The sequence below is a fragment of the Meleagris gallopavo genome, chromosome 1 (assembly GCF_000146605.3).
Source record: "Meleagris gallopavo isolate NT-WF06-2002-E0010 breed Aviagen turkey brand Nicholas breeding stock chromosome 1, Turkey_5.1, whole genome shotgun sequence".
NCBI classification, from domain to species: Eukaryota; Metazoa; Chordata; class Aves; order Galliformes; family Phasianidae; genus Meleagris; species Meleagris gallopavo.
The window spans coordinates 144,518,791-144,526,347 of record NC_015011.2 but is presented as its reverse complement, the minus strand read 5'-3'; positions in this window follow the sequence as shown (position 1 = coordinate 144,526,347).

The following is a 7,557-nucleotide window of genomic DNA, read 5'->3' as shown; positions in this document are numbered from 1 at the left end:
GTGTGGGCAATTTTATGTGACTGGTATGTTAATAAGTAGTACTTCGGTAGTATTGGGCACATCACTGGAGTGCTTGAGCATAAATAATCTCAGCCGGGAGAAAAATTGTATTGCTGAGATGGATCAAAGCATATTTCATGAGAAAACTTTCTCACAAAATATCTAACAGTTATTATTACAGATATTCATAGAGAAATTAAATCTTTCTCAAAATTTTTACATTTATTTTCTATATTTATTAAGTGAATAAATAAAATGTAATTTACTTTACGATGTAAATGTAATCTAATTTACGATTTTGAGCATAGATTAATTCAAAGAGAATTGGAGCAGAAATCTGCAATCCAGTTAAAAAATAATTACTTTTATTTCTAAAGAACAGTATTTACTAAATTATATTTATTTACTGGGAAACCCAGGTGACATTTTAAAATTCCATGATTGTGTATTTGAACTTCACAAAAGCACCATATCATCTATAAGTATTATTAATGGTAATACAACTATAACATCTGTACTTCCAGCTCATTTTTCAAAATCATAACTTAATCTAGTATTATTCAGTCACTCTTCATACAAACGTAATGGTGGTATGCAAGTTGAAGTTCATGCGCAGCAGGAAAATACAGCTTTGTCATATTAACTTCCTCCCACATAATCAAGAACATTTGAAACAGAGAAACAAAATCATGATTTCAGAGATACTGCTACTAATAAGCTAGAACGAGTTACACAAATAGCCACATAAATGCACTCAATATTGGGAATTTTTAATATCTGGCAGCACTATTTTTTATTGTGAAGAAGTATATATCATTTCTGTATTATTTGAATATTTAACAGTTTGTACAGGCTTAGGAAGCATATTTATTAGATATGAACATTTATATAACTTGTAGAAGTCGCAGACTGATTTTCAAAGATGTTGTAAATGAACAGATCAACTTTTTATTATACATGTGCTACTTGGAAAAACTGAATTATTTGAAAAATTGTATAAAAAGCTGGTAATCTCTAATGGCTTAAAAGCATGGAATAGTGAAGAAGTCAGATGTTAAAATAATGCTGCTTGTGAAAAAATAGAATTGCTTCTTGACATTTTTGTTTGAAAAAAAATCTTCCTGTTTTATTAAAAGAAACTGAAATGTTGCATCTTTTTTGCTAGCTTTAATAAAGAATTCATATCATGCCAGAGCATATCAGTGCTGCTGCACTTTTGCTAAAAACAAGCAGCGTGGTGTTTTTTTGTTTTTTGTTTTTGTTTTTTCAAACGGAGTCATACAGTAGAGTATCCTAAATGGGAATGGTCTCACAAAGATCAAGTCCAAATCCTGGCTCTGTAAATGCTAAAGATTTTTTTCCAGAAGGATACTGTGGAAAAGAGTATTTAAATCTTTGCTGAAATCCAAAAATTGATTGACTTCCCTGGTCAATTAGGTGGGTAACTTTGTCATAAAAAGAAATTAGGTTCATTAGACAGGATGTTCCCTCCTGTGTTGGCTGTGACCAGTGACTGCATTATCTTTCAGATGTTATTCAATCATTTCCAGGATAATCTCCTTCATAATTTTACCAGACACTGAATTGAGACCTACAAGGCATGGTCTTCTTTCTTGTCTTTCTTGGAAACTGGAATATTCAACAGCTTTCAGTATTGGGACCTCTCCATATTCCCAAGACTGCTGAAAAATAATTAAGAGAAACTTGTGATGACATCAGACAGCTCTTTGAGTATCCTTGGGATGAATCCCATTTGTTCCCATAGACTCATATACTTCCGAATGGAACAGCAAATCCCACACAAGTTCAGATTTGGCTGGGAGTTTATTGTTACTGCAGAAATGGTCCTCTGACACAAGGTTCCAGGGGTAACATTATTGGAATTGAAGACAAAAGCAAGGAAGGTATTTCAGACTTATGGGAACTAAACAAGCAAACAAAAAATTAGTTTGTGATCATTTTCACTATATAATTGCAAAGTTAATTGTGTTATTTTGGGCAGTTTCTATTGACTTTGTAGATGTGGATACCCACATAGGAGCTAGATTTTGGAGATTTGGACACAGACATTTTGTGACCCTCTGTCCAATGTCCAAATACAGATATTTATACACATAGCCTGCATGTTTTCAAATTATTTATTCTTCTTTTAATGGTTAATTTCTACAAATATTAGGATTTATTTTCTCACTGTTTTACACTAACACACTTTTAATTTGCTTTTTGTTGTTCTCTCAAATAGAGTTTGCTTAGTCAGAGAATTAATTTAATAAAGTATGATTAAGTTACGTTTTCTTTTTCTCTGCTTCTATGTATATCCCACCGTAATAATTGTGTATTATGTTGTGTATTATGCTTTTGGCGTTCCTTGAATGAGTCTCATTGAAGAGACTTAGCATTTGCCTTTTTCAACTTTATATTAACAGAGAACTCCTAAAAGTTGATTCTACTCTTCTATGTTCAGTTAGGTTTTCTTATGCCATAATGTTTGGATATATATGTGCATGTGAGTATGTATATATACACATATATAGAGATATATATAAATATATGTAATAACAGGGAGATCGCCCAGGTGTTTGACTAGCTTCCTTTGTTTTAGAAGTCATAGAAAACTTACAGTGCTTCTAAAGTCCAAATGTAAGAGTAATATTTGATTTCACTGATGCTTGAATAATACACAAAACTGGTACTCATACACTAAAACTGATTATTCAGTGGAAAAGAAATATAAGTGAAGTAATATTTCCCTTTATTAATAATATGGGAACTCTAAAAAATGAGAATGTAATAGATATAATAACAAAGACCATAGCGGGTGAGTCATTGCTTGATGGACTTCTAAAAGCATCACTCAAGGCCTTGAGGATATTGAATCAGAAATTTGTAACCAGTAAGAAGGAAATTAATATAATGGATCACATGGGAATAAGCAAACTTATCTTTGGATATTTGAAAGAGTTTGTTAGATTCTGCCTAGATGCCAAGTTGCTCTAGCTATTAAGTAGGTTAAGAGGTCTGGGCTGTTAGCACAGTTTTGGAAAACGTGCAGTGAGGCACTCAGTATGTTTCTGAAGTCATACACCATTATCTATTTAAAATAATTTTGAAAATTACCTGTGGGTAGGAGGAGTCTCAAAACTTTTTCTAAAGCTGTGCACTGATCAAAATGATTTTTATATGTATAGGTTTACTCTGAGATACATTTAAGTCTAATTCACCCCATTTTAATATCTGGAGGAGGCCTCTTATATCTATGTATGTTTCAGAAGTACGTCCTGTTCTTATTTTTCTAATTTACTTCCTTTTGTAAGATAAGGACTTTCATTTTGAAAACTGAAAAATGAAATTACAAACCATGTTGGATGGGGCTCTGGGCTACCAGATCTAGTATTAGATATGTAGGTTGGTGGTCCTGCCTGCGGCAAGGGGTTTGGAGTTTGATGATTATTGAAGTCCTTCCAGACCAAGCTGCTCTATGATTCTGTGATTCTCTGATATTGACAGGAACCAAGGAAATGGAGCACCAGAGACTGGTACTGAAAGCCTCAGGATATAGCATTAGGTGCACGATAGGTGGAAGTGAGGCATATTTCTGAGACAATGAATCGTTTATGTTTAGACTCCAAGCTTGCAACAGAAGTGTGTGAAATGTGCTCCTATAGCCAGACATCTACACTCTCTGTTTAACACCTTTGTCTTACTCTTTTTCTTTTAAAAGGTAGCCTTATGGTTCTAATGCTGCCTATGAATTAACTTTGAGGCCAGGATAGTTTTTCAAGAGCAGAGACCTGTATTTTGTCTCTTACTAGCCTAAAACAGAGCTAAGTAAACAACTCCTGCCATAGTTTAAGTTGGAGTGGATGAGAGCTGCCTCTGAATTTTCTGTTGAAGCCAGACCCCTTTTCATCCAGGAAGTTCAGATTCACAAATTCATGGAGAAAGCCTCATGAAGTAGCGTATTTGTGCATCTACTAAGTAGGACTCTTGGCTGTGAACAAAAAGGCCTCATGTTTTGATGAATTTGTTCATTTTATATATTTTTAATCATAAAAAAATTTCAGTCTCTAAACCCTGCACATATTTCAGAATCTTGAATTTAAGACTGTAAACCCTAGTTGAGCCTTTTGTACAACAGTAATGAAAAATAACAGCATAAAAATATTGTGCAAGGATAGAACAATTTAGACACTGTAGTAATTATGAACTCTGTCTGATGAATGATGACAATGCATCTCATTAACATCCAGTACACTTCAGCGTAATACTAAGCTAAAGAACGCAGTGCACCTTAAATCCAGAAGGGTTAATGCATGTTTTACATTATCAAACACAGCAGGATAAAGTTATCAGGGTAAAAATAGTAATTGCTTTCTATGCAAAAAGAAAAGCAATGAGTCTTTTTCTAAGATTTACAGTTACAATTTGCAAAATCAACTTTCTAGATATTTGTAGATCTTGCCCAATGAAAGAAAGTCAGCCTACAGCAAAATGTACACTGTTTCATGAAGAAAGTGTTGCTCTGAAGAATTTTCCTCACTATTTCATTTATTTTTATTGTGGCAACATTTGGGTCTTCTGAAATGCATCAATACATATTTCAAGTAGGTTAAGGTATTCCATCACCAGCACATTTTTATTTTTTAAAACAGTAATTGTAAATTGAATTGAAAGTAACTTTTTTGTTGTTGTTATTTGTTCATTTTGCTACTGTGAGCTTATAGAGGTAAACAGAGCGTTTTTAAAAATAATTAATTCTCTTTTACTGTTGAAGTACCTGAAGAACAACACAGAATGGATGTAGCTACAGAGATGATGGAAAATTTTGCAGCAATCTTGTTTATAATCTTAAGCACTGTAAGGAAAAGAAGAGTGGACTGCAGTCAGTCCTTTCTCCACCTCCTTTCCTCATCTTTGGTCCTGCAATAAATTCACATGTTTTTTATCTTCCCTCTCTTATACGGACCGGCAACAAGAGCAATCCTGAAAACTTATCTCAATTCTAGGCACTCATCATGCAGCTTCATGGCAAATCACATTTGTCATTTAGCATCTTCTAACATTGATTTTCTTGCCAGACAGCACTGAATCATAGCACCAATTTAAAATGTTCTGCTCAGCTCTCTTTTACACAGACCATGAAATCACTCCAACATCCTGAAGAATAAGCATGAGGCTAAGTGTGACTCCGTCTGTGGGTGAGCACAACTTAGTGCTTCCACAACTCTTCTCTGTCTCTCTGGAACCAGGAACAGAACATCCTCCAGTTCTGGAGGAGTTCTTGACAGATAACTCTCCACTGAGCTTCCTTTATATTGACATGAATGTCACGGAGCTATCTAGATCAATCTGTGCCCATGACAGGTGGCAGCAGGCCCCCTGGCCCAAAAATGGGAAGAGAAAAGGGAAAGGGTAGGGAGATGGGAGACAGTACTGAAAACAGAGCAGCAGCAATGATCTAAGGAGGAAAACTTAATTTTACTTAATTTTAATTTTATTATCGGAATGCAAGATAATATAATACAATACAATTGAAACTGAGGCTATAAATCAAATAAAATGAAGTAGTGAGAGAGTGAGAGAGAGAGAGAGAGAGAGAGTCTCCAAAACTGAAAGGTGTACTTTGAACCGAAGGCGCACAGCACACCCACACACTGCCAAGAGAGCAAGAGATAGCCGGAGAGTGAGATCCCTTGACTTCCTCCAGTGGGTTATCTTCCTCTCTGAATGTGAAGTCCCTTGGTATATGTAGTTTTTCTTCCCTTCTGAGAACCAGGTATATGGAAAGTTGTCATTCCACGGAACTGGAGTATTAACTCTTTAATTCCCCATGCTTTACATGATATTATGATGTGGAATACCGACAACAAAATTATAAAACCATGACAGTGAAGAACACCACAGTTGGCCATTTTGGGTACTGTTTTGCAATTTAAAATAAATTTTAATACATACACTACCCAGTGACTGAAAGGAAAGGAAGGATACTCTAACTTACTCAGCTTTATCAAAAAGTTTTCCTTCAGGTCTTCAGGGCCATCCAAAGGACTGGGTAACGTATCACTGAGACAGATGAATGTAGGTAAGTCTATTCTGCTTGAGCTTCATGCAAGGATGTAAAATTTGGAAAGAGATTTTTTATGTACTACTATGTTGCAGATTTATTAGAGTTAGTTCTGGGAGTTTCTGTTGAGGTTTAGTAGAAACATTTGCTGTGTGACGCAGATCCTCCTTTATGACACACAGAGAAGATTTTAAAATCTTTATTGTCTTTCACTGGAATGAACAAGCTTTTAATAATGGAAAGGATTTAATAAAGGACCTTTATAAAAAAAATAGGATGCAAATCTCTGATTTTTCTGAATAATGAGGAAAACAAGAATGAGCTAGCAGCAGGAGTGCTTAGGAGGTTGAAAACGTATCAGGTAATTGTTAAAGTTACTTGGTCCTAGAAAGTAATTTAGTTATCACATAGAAATAATAATGAAATATATATATTTTAATAAAAGGAACTATATAAGGTATTTTTAACTCTGTACTGTAGTACGAGAACTTTGGTAGATTTTTCAGTGTAGTTTTTCTGTGTTTTTTTTTCTTTTTTTTCTTCTGTTTGCGGACATGTATGTAAATCAAAAGGGTTAAATAAAATGACTGGAAAAAAAAATAGTGTATCTTTAATTCTAAAATGAAAGTAGAAATCATAGTAACACTGAATTGCAAAGAGAGCTCATGTTTCTAAAGCAAAACATGTATACATATATATACTTATATATATGTATATATATACATGTAATTATTATTGATTGTATTGACAGATGGCATTTAGATCTAATAGGAAGTTTGAACACACATCACACATCCAGAAAATATTACAATTATACTCATAAATCATATACAAGAGTCTAGCTACAAACTATAAAATATTTCTATTTATTAATATTAGTATTAACATTATTTCTATGTGTGTTTATATATACATATGTTTGTGAACACATATGTGTATATGTGGAATGTAAGATGTGAAGAAATATGAACATATAATAATATACAATTCATTTTTTTACAGACTGTAAGTTTGGAAGTAAAAACTCTAATTAATTTGCAGTAACCTGTAGCCATATAAAAATTCTGACAGATTAAGAATCAGAAACAAAATACTTTTGAAAGCTTTTTTAAAATGCATATTTAAAATTATTTTATAAAATAAGGCAAAAAAAAAAAGAAAAGAAACAAAACATAAAATCAGCTTTTCACTATGTTATCAGTGTTTTCATATTAGATTTCACCAAAATGAAACAGAAAAAAAAACAAACATAGAAGGTCCTGTTTGCTATTTGTTCTTCAGAAACTTACATCTCGGTACAAGTTTCAAAGCTACTTTGGAAGCTTTATAGAACAAAAAGGCACGATCTCAGCAGAATATTATACAAACAGTTTTAGAAGTGACATTATCAAAAGGAGCAGCAGACGCTAAGAAAGATAAGGGATACTTTGTAGTTCATCTTAAGTGAAAGATCTTCCTTTTTGTTTTTTCCTTTCTTCTCCCCCAGACTTTTT